The sequence below is a fragment of the Neomonachus schauinslandi genome, chromosome 7 (genome assembly GCF_002201575.2).
Source record: "Neomonachus schauinslandi chromosome 7, ASM220157v2, whole genome shotgun sequence".
Taxonomy (NCBI): Eukaryota; Metazoa; Chordata; class Mammalia; order Carnivora; family Phocidae; genus Neomonachus; species Neomonachus schauinslandi.
In genome coordinates, this window is record NC_058409.1 from 121,299,420 (window position 1) to 121,321,587 (window position 22,168).

A 22,168-nucleotide genomic window follows, 5' to 3' on the forward strand; every position below is an offset into this window, starting at 1 on the left:
TCTTTATAGAGGTAAACAAGTTAAAATGAGGTCATTAGGATGGGTCCTAATCTAATATGAATGACGTCCTTCAAAGGGGCTGAGGGAGAATATGGACATGGACAGAAGGAAGAAGATGTGAACAAATGTAGGGAAAGACAGTCACAAGACTGAAGTGATGCATGTACAAGCCAAGGGACACCAAGGACTGTCAGCACATACCAGAAACTAGAAGAAGCAAGGAAAGAGTCTCCCCTAGAGCAGTCAGAGAGAGCTTGGTCCTGCTGACACTGGTGGTTTCAGACTTCTGACCTCCAGAACCATCAGATAACAAATTTCTGTTGTTTCAAGGTTCCTAGTTTTCAGTGCTTTGTTACAGCAGTCCCAGGCAATTGATTCAGCTTTGTATAAACCTTAATGCAGGGCCCATTTTCTTTGATTGGGACCATATTTCTCTCTCCAGTCTTGGCTACAAGTCCTCAGGCTCAGATGGTTCTTCTCCTTGCTCCTAAGAAGGCTGCCAGCAATTTCCGGGGCTTTTTGCTTCTTCATATTTAATGGAGAGAGTCAGCCCTTGCAAAAGCCAGTTAAAGTCTGGGATTTGAGTCACAAGCCTAACATAGACTGTTTGACTCACGTGCCCAAATAGCAAATCAATGACAGTGTCCAAGGGGATGGACTGTGCTAACTGCTTTACGACAATTAGCCCCTCCCCCACCTTGAGATGGAGGAAGAGTAAAGTCCTGCAGTAGTCACTGTTGGTGCTCATACACCTCCCCTCAGCCCTCAATCTACTCAGCCAAGACTGCTCACCACAAGCACCTGCAGCTTTCTGCTTGCTGGCTTTTTTCCTTTTTTTTTCCTTGACCACAAGAACATGTCCGGCCCATGCACAGAGCAAACTAGAAGCTCCAGAGTTAATGCCTCCAAGAAGCAGCCTTCAACTATGGATTTAGGGAATTGGCACATAAGTATCCCAGGATCCACATCTCAGATGGAAGAACCCGGGTGTGTTCTAAAGAGCCCAGAGTTTCCCAGGGGTATTGAGTTCCATTGTCCATGGTGGTTGGTTAACACATCTTTTATTGACTTTCCCTCTCCCACCAGTATTTCTTCTAAATAAACTACTTTTACCTAAGTCCTTGTGTCATGTTTGTTTCCAGGGGTATCCAGACCAGTATAAGGCCCAATAAATTGTAAGGTAGGAAATTCAGAGTTCTTTTAGAAAAGAGATAAAGACTAGAAAGTACTAGAAAGTCAACCATTGAATGCCCACTAGTCATTAGTTTCCTCTCGTTCAATTAATTAATCATGGTCTTTTTTTCCCCTACAGTTCTATTAAACATATAAGAGCACAGCACTGCCTGACAGACCAGGAAGCATACACACTGGATTCCATCTTTGCTATTCCTTCTCCTACTTGCTGTGTTTCTATTTGCAAATTATTTCCTTTCATCATGTCTCAAGTTCCTACTTAATGAGGACTCGGCATGACAATCCTTGTCCCTACAGAGTATGACCCCAGGAAAGTAGAGCATGGCATAAGGGAAATCCATCTTGAACCTCCTTCCAGGTGGGTCTATTGCTACAAGTGTCAGAAGGGCATATTCAACATCATTCCCTATCACTTGGTTCCAGAGAATGATATTAGAGATTAGAGAAGACTACAGCAAAGATCCAAGTCAGAAAGACTCATTATCTCTGGAGTATTCTCTGCCATCTGGAAACTGGCTACTCTTATTTTAACAAGCTAATTTAAAAATACAACTTATTTATCATTTACATTTTTTTCAGCTTTATTGAGATATAATTGATATATACTACTGTGCAAGTTTAAGGTGTACAAAATGTTGATTTGAAACATTTATATATTACAAAATGATTACCACCTTAACATTAGCTAACACCTTCACATCACTGATCATCAGGGAAATGTGAATTAAAACCACAATGAGGTATCACCTCATAGCTGTCAGAATGCCTATCTTTATTTTTTCATTATTTTATTTTCTTTAAATTCAATTAATTAACATATAGTGTATTATTAGTTTCAGAGGGGGATTCATCAGTTGCATATAACACCCAATGCTCACTACATCATGTGCCCTCCTTAATGCCCATCACCCAGTTGCCCCATCCCCCCACCCACCTCCCGTCTAGCAACTCTCAGTCTGTCTCCTACAGTTAAGAGTCTCTTATGGTTTGTCTCCCCCTCTTATTTCGTCTTATTTTATTTTTCCCTCCCTTTCCCTATGCTCCTCTGTTTTGTTTCTTAAATTCCACATATGAGTGAAATCATATGATAATTGTCTTTCTCTTATTGACTTATTTTGCTTAGCATAATAAATTCCATCCACATAGTTGCAAATGGTAAGATTTCTTTTTTTTTTTTTTGATGGCTGAGTATTATTCCCTTGTATATATATACCACATCTTCTTTATCCATTCATCTGTTGATGGAAATCTGGGCTCTTTCCAAAGCCGACGATTGCAGACATTTCTGCTATAAACACTGGGGTGCAGGTGCCCCTTCAGATCACTACATTTGTATCCTTTGGGTAAATACCCAGTAGTGCAATTGCTGGGTCGTAGGGTAGCTCTATTTTCAACTTTTTGAGGAACCTCCATACTGTTTTCCAGAGTGGTTGCACCAGCCTGCATTCCCAACAACAGTGTAGGAGGGTTCCCCTTTCTCCACATCCCCGCCAACATCTGTTGTTTCCTGACTTGTTAATTTTAGCCATCCTGACTCGTGTGAGGTGGTATTTCACTGTGGTTTTGATCTGTATTTCCCTGATGCCAAGTGATGTGGAACATTTTTCCATGTGTCTGTTGGCCATTTGTATGTCTTCTTTGGAGAAATGTCTGTTCAGGTCTTCTGCCCATTTCTTGACTGTTGTTTTTTGGGTGTTGAGTTTGATAAGTTCTTTATAGATCTTGGATACTAGCCCTTTACATGATAAGATGTTTGCAAATATCTTCTCCCATTCTGTCAGTTGTCTTTTAGTTTTGTTGACTGTTTCCTTTGCTGTGCAAAAGCTTTTTATCTTGATGAAGTCCCAATAGTTCATTTATGCTTTTGTTTCCCTTGCCTTTGGAGATGTGTCTAGCAAGAAGTTGCTGTGGCCGAGGTCAAAGAGGCTGCTGCCAGTGTTCTCCTCAAGGATTTTGATGGATTCCTGTCTCACATTTAGGTCTTTCAACCATTTTGAGTCTATTTTTGTGTATGGTATAAGGAAATGTCCAGTTTCATTCTTCTGCATGTGGCTGTCCAGTTTTCCCATTATCATTTGTTGAAGAGACTGTCTTTTTTTCCATTGGATATTCCTACCTGCTTTGTCGAAGATTAGCTGACCATAGAGCTGAGGGTCCATTTCTGGGTTCTCTATTCTGTTCCACTGATCTATGTGTCTGTTTTTGTGCCAGTACCATACTGTCTTGATGATTACAGCTCTGTAATAGAGCATGAAGTCCGGAATTGTGATGCCACCAGCTTTGGTTTTCTTTTTCAACCTTCCTCTGGCTATTTGGGGTCTTTTCCAGTTCCATACAAATTTTAAGATTATTTGTTCCAGCTCTGTGAAAAATGTTGATGGTCTTTTGATGGGGATTGCATTGAATGTGTAGATTGCTCTGGGTACCATAGACATTTTAACATCCAATCCACGAGAATGGGATGTTTTTCCATTTCTTTGTGTCTTCCTCAATTTCTTTCATAAGTGTTCTACAGTTTTCAGAGTACAGATCTTTTATCTCTTTGGTTAGGTGTATTCCTATGTATCTTACGGTTTTTGGTGCAATTGTAAATGGGATCAATAATTTCTCTTTCTTCTGTCTCACTGTTCATGTATAGAAATGCAACTGATTTCTGTGCATTGCTTTTATATCCTGCCACTTTGCTGAATTCCTGTATGAGATCTAGCAATTTTGGGGGTGGAGTCTTTTGGGTTTTCCACATAGAGTAACATGGCATCTGCGAAGAGTGAGAGTTTGACTTCTTTGCCGATTTGGATGCAGAATGGCTATCTTTAAAAAGACAAGAGGTAACTAATATCGGCAAGGACATGGAGAAAAAGGAACCCTTGTGCACTGTTAATGGAAATGCAAATTGCTAAAGCTACTATGGAACACAGTATGGAAGTTCCTCAAAAAATTAAAGATAGAACTACAATATGACTCAGCAATCCAACTTCTGGGTATATATCCAAAGGAACTGAAATATGGATCTCATAGAGATATCTACACTCCCATGTTCACTGAAGCATTATTCACAATAACCAAATATGGAAACAACCTAAATGTCCATCAACAAATGGATGGACCTTCAGGGCATTATGCTAAGTGAGAGAAGTCAGAGAAAAATAAATACACATACAAATAAATATATGATCTCAGTTATTAATTGTAGAATCTAAAAAAGCCAAACTCAGAGAAACAGAGAGTAGAACCATGATTACTAGGGACTGGGGGGGGGATGAGGGAGATGAGGAAATATTGGTCAAAGTGTACAAACTTTCAGTTATAAGATTAATAAGTTCTGGGGATCTAAAGTACAGCATGGTGATTAGAGCTAATAACACTAAAGCTTAAATGTTCTTGCCACAAAAAAGAAATGGTAATTAAAAATACTATCTTTATTCTAGAGTAGCCTAAAAATGGTTTTCATAATGAGGTCAGTTTTGCTGAGCCCCCAGCCTGAGTAGCCTATCAATGGTGAGCTTTCTCCAACCTCTTCCAGAACATCTTGCCATTGCCTCTGGATGGCAGAGAAGCAATCCATGGGAAAAGCCACCCTGCATCTCCAGCAAGCAAAGGCAGTGCTTTGCAAGAGTTGCAGGACCCATCCTTGCATTCTCCTTTGTTCTCTGAGTATAAGCAGATGTTAGGCATTCTTCTCATTATCTCGGGATACTGCATAATATTATTACGGTGTCAGGCTATTAAGAGGCAGCAAATGCTGTACAACAACAGCCTTAATTGAGGCTTAGAGCTGAATTGTAAGTATGTAACCTTACTTCGGGGTGTTTGCAAATGCTTTCTGGAAACAGTTTAAAAAAGATGTTTTCAATTGTTCAAACAGCCGCTTGCCCTGCCAAGATCAAGTAAAAGCTTCTTAAGATACAGGCACTATAAACATATTTTTTAAGATTTCAATATTTTTTTTTCAGCCAGAAGCACAACAAATCTGTGAGCCAGAAAGCCTCATGCATGCCACTTCCTGGACTGTTCAGGGAAAAACTCATGAAATGCTGCAAAAGTTGCACTCAGATCTACCGTGATCTCAGAGCCACAGAATTCTACTCTTTCTTTGAAGTAACTTTACTATGATAATAATTATCAGTTCATGAGTCTGGACTTGGCACTGGCCGCTCCCTAGAGATGGGGATTCAGGCAACAACAGTCCATCTTCAGCAAGGAAGCTCCTGACACAGAAAGCTGCCTTCATCTTAGCTGAAACACTTGTCACCATACACATGAAGTGACTGGTCTTGAGCTCCTGGGGTGAACTGCAGCTCTTAAGCATTTGGTTGGAGGCACATTATGATTCTGATGTACAGGATACAGGACTGAAAAACCTGAGTCATTTGAGATTGGTTCCAGGCAGAAACTGTTTACGACAGTCTGCATCTCCTTTAGAGTAAAGGAAAGCATCAAGGAAAACAGAAACTGAACACTTGGAAAAATACATCCAGCAAAGATTCTGGAGTTCAGAAGCATACTATCCAGGCTGTGGATTATGCAGGCCAGGTTATCCAAAGTCAGCTCCAAAGAACTGACTCCAATGGGGTTGTTTTTCTTTAACAACTTATTAACACGTGCACAAGAAAGGGACAAGTTTAGCATTTTGCTGCTTGTTGGTGACAATGATCAAAAGTTATATGGGATAATCCAGAGGAATGAGGGATTACAAAATCTCAGTTATATACTTCCTGGAATCCAGAATTTGGGATCATTACTATCTTTCCAAGGAAAGTAGTAACAAAAAAAAAAAAAAAAGACTGGAGCTATGTTTAATAATTCCATATACTTCAGCAGGAGACAGGGAAGAGGTGAGAGCTAAATATCAATAATTATATGACTGCTCAGTGGGATCTATAAACAACAGTATCTGCCATGGAAATATTATTTACCTAAATAAAGCTGGACTTCTTTGAAAAATAAATCTATAATTCAAATACTGTAAGTTCAGTTAGGTTTATTCCCCAACTCCAACCTCAAATCCAGCAATAAGTCTGGTTTAATAAAGTGTTTACCATACTAAATTGATAAAATCTAGCCCTGGTGGTTTTCATTTATCTTCATTTCTCATGCCCAAATATGATGTATATTAACAGGATTTTGGTAAGTAAAAGGGGATACCCATCACTCGGCATACTCTACATTTTCTCTGTTGCATCCTCTCCTGCCCTCTATTATTTAGATTTCTGAATTTATTTTTAAAAATTCTACTTGAGGCACAAGACTGAATTTGGGAACAAAAGGCCCAAAAGAAGGCTTAAATGGCTAAGATGCACTATAGGGAATATAAACATGGCCACACCTAGATTCTAGCTCTGCCACTTAATGACTGTGATACTGTGCAAGTTTCTTAAGGTCTCCAGCCCTTGGTATCCACAGCTACTAAAGAGATATAATATTATCTACTTCACAAGAGTGAAGGGGATAGAGACCATCTGTGCATACACTTGCCACAGATCTGGCCACAGAGCATTTTACTTAACATGCTTTTAATGCTTCCTAGTTGCCAGGCACTACTATAAGTTAAATAAGTTTAAAAACTGGTATTTGAACTGTAGGTAGTCTGGTTCCAAAGCCAAGAGCCTAAACCACAATGCTGACCAGCCTCAATGTGTACTCAATTCGGGGATTCATGAAGAGTAACTGATTATTGCTGCAATTAAGGTTGTATCAGTTAGCTACTGCTATATAACAAAACATCCCAAAGAGCAGTGGCTTAAAACAATAATCTAATATTTCTTACCAGTCTATAGCTCGGCTGGCTAGTTCTATTGATCTGGCTCATACTTGGCTAATCTTGGCTGGGCTCACTTGTGAGTCTGTGGACAGCTGGAAGGTTGGCTAGAGGCTGACTGGTCTTGGAAGGCCTCAAATGAGCTGAATCTTTTATATGTGTCTTTTACAGCCTTTTAGTGGGCTAGCCTGTTCATGTTCTCGTGGTTATGGCAAACATGCAATAGCAGCCAGAGACTGAGTCCAGACTGCATACTTTGCACCACATTTGTTAACATCCCATTAGGGCAAAGCAAGTCATATGGCTGACCACAGAGTCAAGAGTCGGGTCAAAATGTCCCTCCTCCAGTAAGGGGAGTGAAAACTTGGGGCTATGAATGCAATAAATCCACTGCAGAAATACTCAGAATTATAGGAGCAGCATAATTAAACCTGAAAAAATGAAATCTTTCAACAAATATGTATCGAAAAATACATGAACCCATGAGGAACTAACATGCCTAAAATCACTTTATAAGTGAATGCTTAATAAGATATAATACAAAGTTAAATTATTAATGTTTGATTAGGGATCTAACATTTTTTTTTAATTATGTTCAGTTAGCCAGGGATCTAACATTTCTAAGTGATACCATATGTATTTTTACATTTAAACCTTACAATACACCACAGAGATGATAGGGCAGCAAGAGTTTCAGGAGCGAACTTCCCTTATTTTTACATGGATTATACTAGTGGAAACTGGCAAATTTTGTAATACCATACCTTACTGAGAACAAACTAGTTATAATGAGAATCAATCTTGCCGACCATAATGATAGTGGAGATGGCTTACAATTCAATTTATAAAATATCCCATCGAAATTAACAATTTAGATCTCATATTCCAGGATTAAAAACCAAGATATGATTATTTTAGGGTACTAGGTAAAATGATTTTGTTGTTAACGTAAGTATAGCTCTAAAATATAGAGTAGTACATTTTTATATAGATGGCATTTGCAGACAAGAATAACTTTCATAGTATTTCTCTAATACAGCAAAAGAAGATATAATATGCATTACTCTGAGCATGAGAAAGATTCTTCAACAAGAAATATTTGAATATGTGATACAGACACCTCTTACAAACTGTGTAACTTTGGATAAATTATTTATCCTCTCTGTACCTCAGTTTTTCTCATCTGTAAAATGGGAATAATAATAGTGCTTGCTCTGAGAACCAAATGGTTTAGTGTATATTGTAAAGTACTTACAATAGCATCTGGAACATAGTAAGCATTCAATAGTTATGAGTTTTTACAACCAACATTACTAAAGCAAAACAGTTTATGACAAGGTTTTACTCTGCTGACTCTTAACACATTTCCCTTTGATTCTGTAAATTATATGTAGTTTAAACTAACCAAACTGTATTCACATTTTGCAGACTCTAAAGCCTTCACTTTAGGAAATGTTCAGGTGGGGGTCTTTCATTTCACAGACAGTGACATCTTCTGTGGAGGCACAACATCACAGCCCAGCTTTAACGACACTAAATAAACGAAAGGAGAAAGGAAGGAGAGTTTCAGAGAACTGAGTATGGAATGAGGGAATTTAGGGATACTGCATAAATGCCTAGGGCTATGTACGATAGGCTAAGAAGGGACACGGGTTAAGGGAACAGAGCTGAGAAAGGCGACGTAATCAGCAAGAGCACAGTTTAAGTGGAGACAGTACAGTCCAGGAAGCGCACAATCCCCGCAGTGTCACCCCGTACCATTCAGTTAAGCACCCTTTCAATATACTTCCTGTCAGAACGTTTCCACCCAATCCACTGGAGGATTTTCTCCAGATGAATCAAGCTCCAGATCCTAAGGAAAATAATATTTACAGGACGCCTGGTCCTGAGCCTGGGTGGCTCAGTCGGTCAAGCATCTGCCTTCGGCTCAGGTTGTGATCCCAGGGTCCTGGGATGGAGCCCCACATCTGGCTCCCTGCTCAGAGGGGAGCCTGCTTCTCCCTCTGCCTGCCACTCCCCCTGCTTGTGTGCTCACTCTCTCTCTCTCTCACTCTCTGACAAGTAAAATCTTTAAAAAGAAAAAGAAAATATTTGCTTTATAATAAATTTTGCTAGAATGCATTTGCAGAGTATAATGAAGGAGGCCTGCATACTTTTCTAAGGATGTGTGTGAAGCATGAAAGAGTACTGTAGAATCTCTTCGGCATAGACTAGACAAAACAAAAAACAAAAATATTCTGAGAATTAGCATGGCACCTATTTGCTTTAAACAGAGTAGTAAACTTGTCAGCAATTAAGAAAAAGAACTAATGAAATGAAGCTTGGCTCTAAGCATTTGTTATTACCTGAAAAACGCTCTCAAGGTTACCTAGAACCCAGCAAAGTGTATGTGTTGGAGTGTTTCCATTCTCACCTAAAAGGACTGCAAAAGACACGCAGCCTTCAGCTAATGGTTACTTAGCACAGGGAGCCCCTCACCAATACTTCTTGTTTTTAGGGGGACTAGTCTAATTTGGTGACGGTCTGAAATACAAAGCACTTTTTATTGAATTATTTTATAGGAACATATGCTAAGATATAGCAGAATGTGCTTTTCCCAGCAGTGGATCTGATACCTACTTTAATTAAGTATAATTTGTAATTAGTCTATTGTTACTATGCAAAGACATTAAACTGATGTCACTGGAAGTATCCTTTAAAAGTTTGTTCTTTCAAGTAATCTCAATGTTCCTCTCTGGGATCTATTCTTACATACTCATTTGCATAGAGTTCTGGGCGGTGGTGGTGTTTGATGGGTTGATTCTTTGCTGGTGTGCTTTGGTAAGAAAGCAAAAGCAAACATAAGCTTAGCCCACGTCTGGTTTATTCTGAATTCCCTTCCAGGGTATCTGAATCGATGAGATTTTACTGCCATAATAGGCCTCTGACAGACATACACAGGTGTGGTTCTGAGTACAGGCAGGAAACAGAAGGTAGTGAGACGAAAGGTAGGGAAACACAGAGGACAGAAAGACAGCGCAACCAACGCTGAGTGTTCCTAGGGGCTCCAGCTTGGAGTTGAGTCACCCATCTCAGGGAAAGAAAACCTGCAGGCTCCAAACACATAGCAACCATTTCAGTCATTCATTTATATTCAAGAAGCATTTGTGGAAAACCTAATATTCACCAAGTATTGTGCTAAGCCCAAGAACAAATACCAAGAGCAGTGTTCTCAACGCCCCTGCCCTCTGGGGGCCACAACATAGTGGGAAATATAAACACAAACCAACAATGACACTCTCAATAGGTGAAGTGATGTCAGCTGCCATAGCAAACCAAACGCCCCCAAATCTGTTCTTAATGCAACAGCTGTTTATTTCTGGCTCGTGTAACAATATGATACAGGCATTTCGGATGAGTTGGCAGCTCTCTGCCGAAGGGTGACTCAAAGACCTAAATACACTCCATCTTATGGCTTCATCATCTTCAACATTTGGTTACCAAAGTTATACTGAGAACACAAACTGCCAGTATCAGGAATGAAAAAAGGATTATCACCACAGATCCTACAAACGTCAAACAGATAATAAATGAACATTATGAATAACTTTATGCCGATGAATTCTACAATTTGACAAAATGAACAAATTCTTGAAAAATGTACCTTAGCAATACTGGGGCAAAATGAAGTAAAATATCTGAATAGCCCTATAGCTGTTAAATAAATTGAACTGACTTAAAACCTTCCCACAAACAAAACTCCAGGCCCTGATGGTTCTGCTGGTGAATTCTACCAAATATTTATGGAAGAAATAATTCTAGTCTTCCACAAACTTTCAGAAAACAGAGGAGGGAATACTCCCTAACTCCTTTTATGAGGCCAGCATAACCCTAATACTGAAACCAAATAAAGACATTATAACAAAAGAAAATGATAAAAACTTCCCTGGGTATCATTTCCATTCCAGCAGCTGGAAGCAAAAGGAGTACAGGTGATTTTGTGTTAAAGGCTGTCTTACAGGCCAGGCCTGTATATGGAATTCACTACATCTGCTCACATTCCTTTAGATAGGACTCCGTAATGTGGCTATACCTAAAGGCAAAAGAGGTGGGGAACTTTAGTCTAAGCCACGTATCCTCAAGAAGAAATGAAACCAAATCTGGTGATGCTACCGATGCAGTGTGACAAATGCTGTAAGAAAAACACGTACAGAGCGCTGGCGAAGCACGAAGAAAAGGCTGTGATGGGAGACACGAACGAATGAATGAGCCAGCAGTTAGCTAATGATGTAAACAGGCTCCCTTAAAATTGCCCCTGCCTAGTTCCAGATGAGGTAGTGACTGTACCGATGGGAATAATGATTTACAAATCACTCATGGGCCCTGTTTCAGTGTTAACTTGTGGCTAAAATACTGGGTGTGCATTTGCTTTCTGTGGGACTTGGCAGCGAGCCTGGCCTAGAATTAAATGTGACAGTTTGGCGTTTAGCTGGTGGTATTCTTCTGTAGGCATTTAGCCTACTGCCCCCCCAAATTCGCTTCCCTTTTTGTTTCTTTGAGAGCGTGGGGTGGGTAGGAACAGGCGGGTCTAGGGGGTAAGTCCAGAAATCCATCCTGGTTGAATTTTATGACAAAGGCTGTGTGGTCTCCCTGCATACATGAAAAGTTGGCAAACTTGTTTTAAAAGATAGGAAACTCATCTCATTTAAATGTATGCCACATGCCTGCCCTGCTTGTTAACTCTCTGCCATTTTCTGTAGAACTGGTTTTCCTTATTTGCATTCGCCACCCTACTAGTTTTCTTGCTTCATCTCCCGACCTACCACAAAATACCCTGTTTCCCTCTGAAGAGCTGAAGGAAAGGTAAGCTTTCTGGAGGTTTCTGAGCATGGCTCAAATCTGATTGTCATTGTGAAAATCAAGATAAGGGTTTCCCCAAACACCAGCAGCACTATTTGGGGAGGAGGGATGTTACCAGACTAAAGCAACCTGAAGAACGTGGCTGTTGAACTAAAATGGAGTGCAGTGACATTTCCCATGTCCTCACACCTCCTTTATAATTTCTCCAGTCACCTGATTGCATCTGCATGCATAATGAGTGAGGATTTCCCCCAGTCTACCCATCCACCACCACCGCCGCCACCACCCTCAATATCTCTCTGGGTCACACGGCTTCCCTGAGACCTGGCAACCACTCCCACTATACAGCAGAATCACAGCGGGTCTTTATAAAGCACTCTGACGAGCCCTGTATGGTGGAGAAAAATGCTCTTCCAGCCGCCCCTTACATTTCATCCTGGTGCTGAGTTTGCCTCCATAAGATACCTTAAGTTCAAAACCAAGAACTCAGCATTGAACTTCTATTTTCATTATTCCTAATGCATATGAGGTTCCTTTCTACAGCCAAATTTTAAGTTCCTTGGGGCAAGTCATGTCTCATGCTGCTTTGGCACTTCCATAGCCCCACACACAGCCTTCCACATAATAGATTCTCAATAAATATACAGCAATTTGATTTAGGTCAAACGAGGGTGTGATCACTACATCCAAGGTAAACATACTGAGGAAGATAATACTGTAAGCCTACTGTATCATTAAACATCTGCCTTTGAATGGTGCTTCTCATTTCAGTGTTTGGACTGGGACTGATAATGAGAAAACACAGAGGAAAGCAGTACTAAGAAGAAGGGGTGAGCCACTGGGATATAAGAATCCACATAGGAAAAGGGCACCCACATGAAAGGAACGCAATCGCAAAGAAATGACATCTGGGACTTCAGAAGCTAGAAGCTGTTTTACAGCTTCTGCCCAAGTCTTTGGGAACATTTCCTCTTGGAACCCAACCATCCTGCTGTGAAGAAACCCCAGCAAGAGTCCTATGGAGAAGAACCAAGACCCTGGTTGACAGCCCCAGCTAAGCACCAACTTGTTCATGGGAGTGAGCCACTTTGGAAGTATACCCTCTGATCTCAATCAGGCCAACCTAGCTGGCACTATGTAGGTCAGAGACAAGCTACCCTCACTGAGCCCAGCCCAAACGAATTCACTTGTGAGTAAAAATAAATGATTGTCGTTTTAAGCCACTAGGAATTGGGGGCAGCTTATTATACAGCAAATAGATAACCATGATACATGTGTAGAAATCAACCTTGTGGGCGCCTGGGTGGCTCAGTTGGTTAAGCGACTGCCTTCGGCTCAGGTCATGATCCTGGAGTCCCTGGATCGAGTCCCGCATCGGGCTCCCTGCTCGGCGGGGAGCCTGCTTCTGACTCTGACCCTCCCCCCTCTCATGTGCTCTCTCTTTCTCATTCTCTCTGTCTCAAATAAATAAATAAAATCTTTAAAAAAAAAAAAAAAAAAAGAAATCAACCTTGTCTCTCCTCACACAATTTACACACATACCACTAACACTACAAAGGAATTTCGGCTAATGTAATTAATCTGGGTGTGTGTGTGTGTGTGTGTGTGTGTGTGTGTGTGTGAATCAGCATTGTGCCATGGGTTCCCATTGCATATCAGGTACAATAGGCAAGCCTTCTGAAGATTGCCCTAAAGAACCCATGTGGAGTGGGTTTCGGTCCCAAGGTTCTGTGCATGCTAATATATTAATCAGATGATGTAATCAGTGCCTCAATGTGGTACCTAAATGTCTCATTCCTATTAAAAGGCTAGGCTTCTTAAAAAGTCAAGCTAATGAGAATGTCAGGCACAGTAGCAATCTTTAGAGAAGATATATTTAGTTTGGAAATTTCAAATTTCAAGGCACGAACAGTTTTCTTTTGGATCCATACTTACAGCTGACTCTAGATCCTAGATTATAAGCCAGATAACCTATTCTGCAGCTAAACATTGACCTCCCTTGCCCTATATGCAGGGGAAGGCTGAGATTCCCTTATGGTAAGGAGACAGGGTAGGAGGACGGGACAACGAGGGCTATTTTTTTTTGTAGCTATTTCTCCTTTAGACCAACGATTCTGGAACTTTAATGTACATACAAATCTTGTACAGATATTTGTAGCTATTTCCCCTTTAGATATTTGTAGCTATTTCTCCTTTAAACCAATGATATTTGTAGCTATTTCTCCTTTAGACCAATGATTCTGGAACTTTAATGTACATACAAATCACCTGAGAATATTGTTAAAATGTAGACTGTGATTCAGTTGGTCTGAGATGGAGCCTAAGCTTTTATATTTGTAACAAAATCCTGGTTGGTGGTCAATGCTGCTATTCTAGACCACACCTTATATAGTAAAAATTTGACCACCATCATTAATAGTAAGCCTTCAGTGCCTCTTATGTGTAACCCCCTCCAAAACCTGAGCCTGGCAAAATAGTGTCACCACCCCATCACCACCTTCTCCATCACCACCACCATTTCCATGGCCACCACCATCACCTCTACAACCACTACCATCTCCTTCATCACCACCACCACCAAAACCACCACTTCCGATAATACCACCACATCCATCACCTCTGCTACCACCACAATCTCCATCACCAATATCGCTAACACCACTACCATCTCTTCCACCTCAATACTGCCCATTATAGACCATCAGAATTACTCAAATAACAGATCATTTACTTAGCCAAATAGATTCTTCCTGGGCATCCAAGAGATGATTTAACCAATAAATAAGGCCACTGAAATCAAAGACCGTAACCTCCAACCAAACAATAACAATGGTAAGAACTGAAGATTGGTAGTTCATCAAACACAGTCCTAATAGCAGGAAATACCAGCTCCTTCTGGAATATGGAGGTCCATCTGGTCAAAACAGCTCAAGCACAGCAGATCCAAAAGCAAGACAAATCCTAATGAAAATAACACGGTTGTCATGACACATTTACCAAAATAGCCACCTTCACGTAGCACATTTTGGACTTGCAGAAGAGTCTGTATATTTGGAAGGGCAAAAAATGTAAGTAGGTAGACTTAGCTTACAGCTGAAATAGCTAACTCCTCTGTTACATAAAATTAAAAACAGAAAACTGGGGTCTCTATCCTAATCATTCTTTCTTCCCTAAGAAGTTCTCTAGGATGAGCTGCCAAGTGCGCTTAATGTCCATGTCCACCAAACTCTAATCCCTGGCGAATATAATTTTCATTCTAGAAATGAGAAATCTGCCCAAGCAGTAGCAGTATGAAGTTCAAAACCATCTGTACTGCTAGGTAAAGATGATCTGTATACATGATGTGGGCAGCAGTGATTTCCTCTACTAAGCTTCTGAAACGAGAGAAGCTGGGAAGACAGCAACTCAGCTCAGCCAATGTGAACCCTCTGAGGTTCAAAAGTGATTACAACCAAGTTCTCTAATTGCTTGTGTGTTTTATTAAGTAGATCCCATTTGAGTCTAAAATCACATGCAATGTTTAAATGTTATTTCTGTAAACTAGACAAAACTATAATTTTCCAGTAAAGAAAAAAAAGATGCTGTCAAATAAGAAGAGATATGAAATGAGATCGTTTCCCTTATTTGCGAGACAGATGTTATTTTTGGCTCTTCTGTATAATGTATTCCATATTATAGTTTCTTTCTGACCAAACACTAGGAATAGCACATGCTTGCACAGTGAACCAAAACCATTATCAGGAAAACTTCTTTTTATTAACACTGACAACTTTTCAGGTCCCTGGTGCAGAAACCTCAAGCTGTCAGCTGCAAACAGGGCCCGTTATGCCAAGGCAGGATTTTTTTCATCCATCTGACATATTCCTGCAATAGAAATAAAGCTGTACATTTCCTTCAGAATCTGCCCCTGAGGGTTGGCAAATGATTTTTTTTCTCTTATCTTTCCTGTGAAGCTCTTGTCCTTTTATGCTGACAGATTTTGTAAGATTTTTCTTTATCATTTTCTTTAGAAAAATGTGAAAGGAGAAGACAGTAAGGATGGCATAAACTTACACAGAAAAAAAATCCATCATACCACCTGGCTATTCTACTTGTATTCATCTCCAAAAAGTTTGATGCTGAGCAAATTATCAGCTGAAACTAATTATCCCCAGGATAAAAATCTCAATACTGAACTAGGATGACAAGAATGCAACCAAAAATGAATAAAATATCCTGGTTGGAAGCAGACAGTGGTTTTGCCAACTAATGTGTGCAGAGGGAGAAACAAATGGTTATTATTAGGCTGAATTAATTTTCAGTTGGAGGTTCTTCTTCATGATGGAGAAGCTGATGTTCATTTAAATAATTTGACCTAAGCCAATTGCTAACACTTTCTGGGTTTGCCAAGGTATTTATTTTGCAGAGTTTTGAAGGATGGCATCTGCCCTTCAACAGCCTGGGGGCACCACCAGCTAAGATAAAGAACAAACAAATATTACTTAAAGACAGAAGGGCATGGATACATGGACTATACGGATGCTCTCTATAAAGTCTGATGTTCTTCACTGTTGCTGCCATAGGTGAAAGGAAGAGTTTACACTTGCTGCACGTAGGATTTAGAGACACGGGCATCCCTGTTTCAAAGAAAACTGTGTGAAAGTTTGGGGAGATTTCTGGGACCACGTCTGGGTCCCTCTTTCCCACGGAGTGAAAGTGGGTTGTGGTAAGAACCCAACAGGCAGACATTCTCTCCCAAATTCACTGGGAGCATGGCTAATAGTCAAGGGAATTAGTCAAGTGTCAAGACTATTTCCCTCCAGTTCCCCCACGCCTTGGGGTCCAGCAGCCAACCCCTTCCAGTACAAGGGTGGTCACCCTAGAGCAGGGTAGAGTAGGGGTACTGACCTCCTATTCATTCCCTCCCAAAAAAACCCTGGCAGGAGTGGAGCCTCTGTGTCCTGCCTGGATGTTAGGAAGGCTCTTCTACTTTGAGGAGGCCCATCTGCCCGGCTGGAGGTCAGGCCCGTCCATATGCCCTCAGCCCACTCGGAGGTCATTTACAGCTTCAGTAGATAGTTCTCAAACATACCAGAGGTTTCCTCCCTCAATCAAGCACATGTATTTCTCTTCACCTACAATTTTTCTCTGGACTCGAGAGCATGCCTGGCCCTTGCAACCAATGAGGCACAAAAGTTGGTGAACAAATGCCCCAGCTTTCTAGTTCCTTGGTGAGACAGTTCTTAGCTATGTGCCATTCACCCTCTCAGAAGGTCTGTAACAAGATTAGCTGCCCACAGAACTAATGCACCCATTAGTGCTGCTTTAATGTGCTTTCCTTTTTTTTTTTTTTTTTGGTCTCTGTTACCACACCCTTATCCTCTTGGGATCACCTCCCAATAAACTAACATCCAAATCCGTGTTTCAGAGTCTGTTTTGGAGGGGAATATGAACCAAGACACCTGCTCTAAGCAACCCCATGTTATATAAAGCTACTCAGGGTGAGAGTCTGGTCTCCGGCTCACACTCAACCACATGGTAAAATATCTCACAAATAACAGCAACATAGTGGCCTATTAAGGTCTGAGAGAACACCTCCAGGCATAATGCTGACTTCCAATGATTGGATGCATGTATTCCTAAAAGAAATATTTATTGAGGTCATTGTAAATTGGCCTACACCACTTTGTATGCACAACTATTGGGTTATTTTTGGTAGCTCTCCGTGGGCCATAGTTAGAAGAAAAGGAGAATTAGTTGCTCCCCCAATCTTTCTAACAGGTTTTGTGAACTAAAATCTCAGACCAAATTCAGCCACACACATAGACATTTATTTGCAAGCAGGCAGAAAACAGTCAAAACAACCTGTTCTGTAAGCTCAAAGATTTCTGTCCTTTTCAGAGCACTGCCCGCACCTTGCAAGAAACATTCACCTCAGACTAAAAGGATGACATTCTATAGCAGGACACAGTTAACCTCTATCGGAGTGAGGCAGCCAAGAACCGAGGAACCAGTGGCTGGACACAGGGCTCTACAGGAGAACACAAAACAGACTCTGAAACAGGGATTTGGATGTTAGTTTATTAAGGTATACTGAGACTGGCTCATTGAGACTCGTACCTATTGACTAGCACCAATTGTGCACATCCCTTCCCAATGCCTTGTTCAATGGCATCATGTTGGTATTGGGGCCACTGGTGGGAGTATTTAAACCACAAAAATCAGCAAACACTACAAATTTCCCCAAAGAGCCTGTTAAATATTTACCAGTACACCAATGGCACCATCCATGGGACCTTACTAATTTCTCATAGCTTATTTATACAAGAATAGGAAATTCCTCAAAAAAAAAAGTTTATACCACCCACTTATCTTGAATACCACTATCTTTACTAACATTCATTATGCAATTAGTAATGCTTCTAGTATTGACAGGAGATGGCTTATTGAAGGTAACTTTGAAGTGTGACTTTTCTAATTAAATACAAGCTGACTACTCCCGAGGTATATATTTCTGATTAGATCAACTGATCATCTCAATTGTAGCTTAAAGCAACACTGAAATGATACCATACTACTGACGCTGAAATAGTTGAATGTAAGTTGCAGACATCATACCAGGCAGCTTACTATGTACCAGGCACTAAGCAAAGCAAACCTCTACAAGCCCCCAGACCTCACTCCTAGAAGTTTCCTGAGAAGCCATTCATCCAACAAATATGTTTTGAGGAAATACTATTAGTAACTGTAGAAAGTGCTATGGGAAATCCAAAGATGAGAAAACAAAGGGTCCTGTCCAGGTAATACTTAATTCCTGTGAGGGACTTATTAGTCCCACAAAAATAATGACACCCCCCCCAAAAAAACTCCTCTAATTTAGCTGCTAGAGGCTGCCGTATAAGAACAGAGAGTGCAGAGGGAACTGGGCTCCAAAGGCAGCTCTACCCCCATGGAGCTCAAGGAACAAAGTAGATCCTGGTGAGCAGTGGGAAGGAAATGGTGGATGGGAAGAGAGAGTGAGGTAGGTGAGAAGGAACTACCACTAGGTTAATGTAGATTATAAAGAGGCTTAAGAATTATACAACTGAAGACTTAACCCTCAGGCCAAACACAACTTCCAACACTGCTTTCCGCAAGTTCTTGAAATTGCTACCTTCAAGTCAAGAAAAGCATCAGATGGGATGGGTAGGATTGGGAGGTAGGGCTTTCAGATGGTCGAAGTGGGCAGGCATGTTGGCCTACAGTTTCAAGTAAAGGGAATGACATGTGCAAAATGCAGAGATGTCAAATTTGGGGGATTCTGAGAACACCAGATAAGAGAATGTCTTGGGTTTTGAGTTCTAGTCTCAGCTTTGTTACTGAATAGCTTCATGACCTTGGGCAAGTCACTAAAATTGTATAGCTCTCAGGTTCTTTATCTATGAAATGGGTAGGCTGGACTTCGCCAATTTTTATTCAGATACCTATTCTTCCCATCATCCATACCAGCAGAACTCCTCTTTAGTTGTGGGAGGCAATGTACCCAGGTGAGGAACTTCACTCTCTCGTGACTTCCTGAGGAGCAGCCCCAGCCTGACTCTCTGCCTCTAGACTTACTACTTGGGATTTCAGCAAAGCCTTATCTGGTTAAGCCACTGCATCTATGCTCCTGTTACATATAACCAAACCGACCAAATGCAAACCCAAATCTTGCACTAGGTATCAGTGATTCTAAGAGAATACACCTCCATAGGAGAAGCGCATCAGAACGGGGGTTGGATGGCCAACATTCTTAGTGTTTTAATCACAGATACTATGAAAAGTAAAGCAAAACAAAAACCACTTGACTGGTAGGAATATTCAAAAGATGAAAATAAAAAAGCTCCTGTGGGGAGCATGGGTTTAAAGTGGTTAAGGACAGGGGCTCCTGGGTGGCTCAGTCGGTTAAGCGGCTGCCTTCGGCTCAGGTCATGATCCCAGGGTCCTGGGATCGAGCCTGCTTCTCCCTTTTCCGCTGCCCTGCTTGTGCTCTCTCTCTCTCTAATAAGTAAATAAAATCTTTTTAAAAAATTAAATTAAATTAAATTAAATTAAAAAGTGGTTAAGGACAGTGAATATGATGATTTCTCAGACTCCTTTTAGATCCAGGAATTCTAAATTCAAATCATTTTGTCTAATTAGTTATCAGCCTCTTGGATATAGTAGAAATATAAGGTCATGATACATAGGACTAATAAGCTGGATGGGGGAGGAAGTGGTTAGAATTTAGGGTATCATCCTAGCTCAGCGGATCCAAAGTACAAAGCACTACATACTTCGATGGTGCTGCAAAGGGCTGGGAATGTGGCAACATATGTAATAGTGACCTTTGCAAATTTTCCTAGGAGCAACCATTTTTTAGAGCATAAAGTGCAGGTGAGAAGCAAAGTATATAAAGTCAAAAGAAAAGCAGTAGTGCCAAGCTCACCTAAACACTATGGCCATATGGGCAGGGCTTCACAGATTCTACAGTAATTACAATTCCTCCCTCAGGCTCACTCACAAAAAAAAGGATTTCTTCTCCAAGAAAGAAACCTTGGGTTTATAAGTACCAGATTTCTGACAGTATATTCAGATAGCTAGGGTTTGCACACAATCCTGTTCAGTACATCTGCATTCAAATTTCCTAACATGTCATCTGTAGACTTCAATAAAATAAACTGATAAATGCCACCTGCCACAAGTATACTAATCATGTATGTTCAGTATTCAGGCCCTCTGAGTAGAGACGTAGTGGGATGACTACTGGGTTTCCCTGTTAGTACCTATGACAGGTGGGGGTGGAAGGAGAGAGAACGGGACACAGGAGAAGGCCCTGGCACAGGGAACCAGAATGCACAAGTTTTTGCAAAGAACCAGCTTCCGGTTTTACAGGGCAACTTTACTAATCTCTTTAATTATTTTTAAATTTCTGTGTAAATAATTTCTATTTTTGGGGCGCCTGGGTGGCTCAGTCGTTAAGCGTCTGCCTTCGGCTCAGGCCATGATCCCAGGGTCCTGGGATCGAGCCCCGCATCGGGCTCCTTGCTCAGCGGGAAGCCTGCTGCTCCCTCTGCCTCTCCCCCTGCTTGGGTTCCCTCTCTCACTGTTCCTCTTCAAATAAATAAATAAAATCTTTAAAAATAATAATAATAATTTCTACTTTTATCTTTATTAATTCCTTTACTTCACATTCTTTAGGTTTATTTTTCTCAGATATACCTAGCTTCCTTTTTTTTTTTATCTTTGGCATTCTTATTCAGACATGTATAAATTTTTTCGTTTTTTTAACTTTGGCATTTTTATTCAGGCATGCATAATTTTTTTAAATTTTTAGTATCCATCTTCTTATTTTCAAAGATTAGTTCATTTTTTTCCTTGTTTTTCCTAATAAGTACAATTATGATAATAAATATTTCTCTGAGTGCTGTCTTGGCCATATTGATGCCTTTAACACACTGTACTTTTATTATATTGCATTTCTAAATAGTTTTTTATTTCCTCTTTAACTCAGATGTTACAAAGATATTGGCTTTTGTTTTTCTTCAAGCAGTACAGTTTTTAATTCTAAGAAGTCTAGTTGGCTTTTGGTTTGAAGGAGTTTTTTTTTCTTCTCAATTTCTAATTCAAACGTACCATGATTAATGAAAGTGGCCTATGTGATTTCTATTTAATTTGTAAACATTTCCTAATACATGATCAATTTTTTGACTGCTTAATGTGCTTTTGAAAAAAATCAATGCTGTTCATTGGCTACATATATATATGTAAAGTTTATTGTGTTAAACAAATCTTTTATATCCTTATTTTTAGTGTATTTGATTTATGGATTTCCAAAAAATGTTAAAGTTCATTGTGATTGTGGATCTATTTATTTATCTTTATATTTTCTATTTGCTTTTGTTCTATATATTTAGAAGCTACATTGTCAGGATTATAAGGGTTTGTTTGGTAACTCTTATTACTTTTATTATTCTGAAGTGTTCTTCTTCATTTTAATGATACCTACTTTGAATTTTCTTTTGCCTCGTATCAGTATTGCCAGTATTCTGGTTAGCATTTTCCTTTTATATTTTTTTCCCAATAATTTCATTTCAACCTTTGTGTGTCTTCAGCCTGCTTGCGGGAGAGAGTGGGACATTTCGTTCTGTGCAGTGTGACCTCTAGCCTGTCTTTTGTGATTTGGATGAGGAACAGAGTGTGCTATCCCCCCCAGGGCAGGCCTTTAGTCATCTCCTCATGTAGGGGCTCATTATTTCACCTGGGTGTCAGCCACCAAAGGCCCCACCCAACCTCTCTTCACTAGCTGTTCCTGCCCAAGGGGACAGACATATTAGTTGCTCTATGCCTGGGAGTGGTAGAGGCAGAAGAGAGGGAGAGTGCAGACGGTCAACAGACCTG